Source organism: Microcaecilia unicolor, chromosome 4 (assembly GCF_901765095.1).
Source record: "Microcaecilia unicolor chromosome 4, aMicUni1.1, whole genome shotgun sequence".
Taxonomy (NCBI): Eukaryota; Metazoa; Chordata; class Amphibia; order Gymnophiona; family Siphonopidae; genus Microcaecilia; species Microcaecilia unicolor.
In genome coordinates this window covers 121,041,285-121,042,151 of record NC_044034.1, presented here as the reverse complement: position 1 = coordinate 121,042,151, position 867 = coordinate 121,041,285, and positions in this window count along the sequence as shown.

The window sequence follows — 867 nt, the reverse complement described above, 5'->3', positions numbered from 1 at the left end:
TTCAATGTTACTACTGAGAAAGAGTATTGGAGGCGGAGCCAACAGGAGGTTGAAGAAAACAGGAGACGGGTTGTTCCTATCTAATCCATTATACGGGCTGAAGCCAGTGGGCGGAGCTTTAGTTCACCCAAAACAATTGCCAAACTCTATTGAAAACAATAGCAAAAGATTATTAAAAATAATTGCGTGGCCCATCTGTAAAAAGTCTAAAGCTGTTTCAGTTGGATAGGCAGTGCCTTAAAAGGTGGAGGATAAAAGGTTTTGTTTTTTTTTACTTAGTTGACAGCTTTTTAATGTATTTGAAAGCTTCCCATAGCTAGATATAAATGTTATGAAATAAAAATTGAATATCACTAAAACAGCTTGATTTTTTTTAGCTGGTAGAAACAACAGTTATATATAACAGTTGTATTTTGTGCTCATTTTCTACTCTAGTCTATACAATACAGATGGCCCGATTTGAGTGACGATAGCCGCTCTCCTTTCATTGGGGCACATGGAATCAAATCTTCACCTCATCTCTTTTGTACAAATGGATTATTCTGTTCTGAACATGTTTCAGGAGCAAGTGTTTTTCATAATTCAAAATAATAAAAATAAACATTTTCTTTCGTGCAGATCTCTCATTTGTTTAAACATACCTAAATGGGTTATAAGCCCCTAATGCAGTCCATTGGTTTTCTTCTATTTTGTCCTTGTGATGACTTATGCTGTGCCAACATTGGAAATACAGTGAGACAGAATAATAGAATTCAGTAACATCCAGAACTTATTAATTAACATAATTGTGTTTGCATTTGGGTAATAACTGAGAAAATTTTGTTGAAAATGACTTGATGAAGAAATAAGTATATATTACAGAACTGG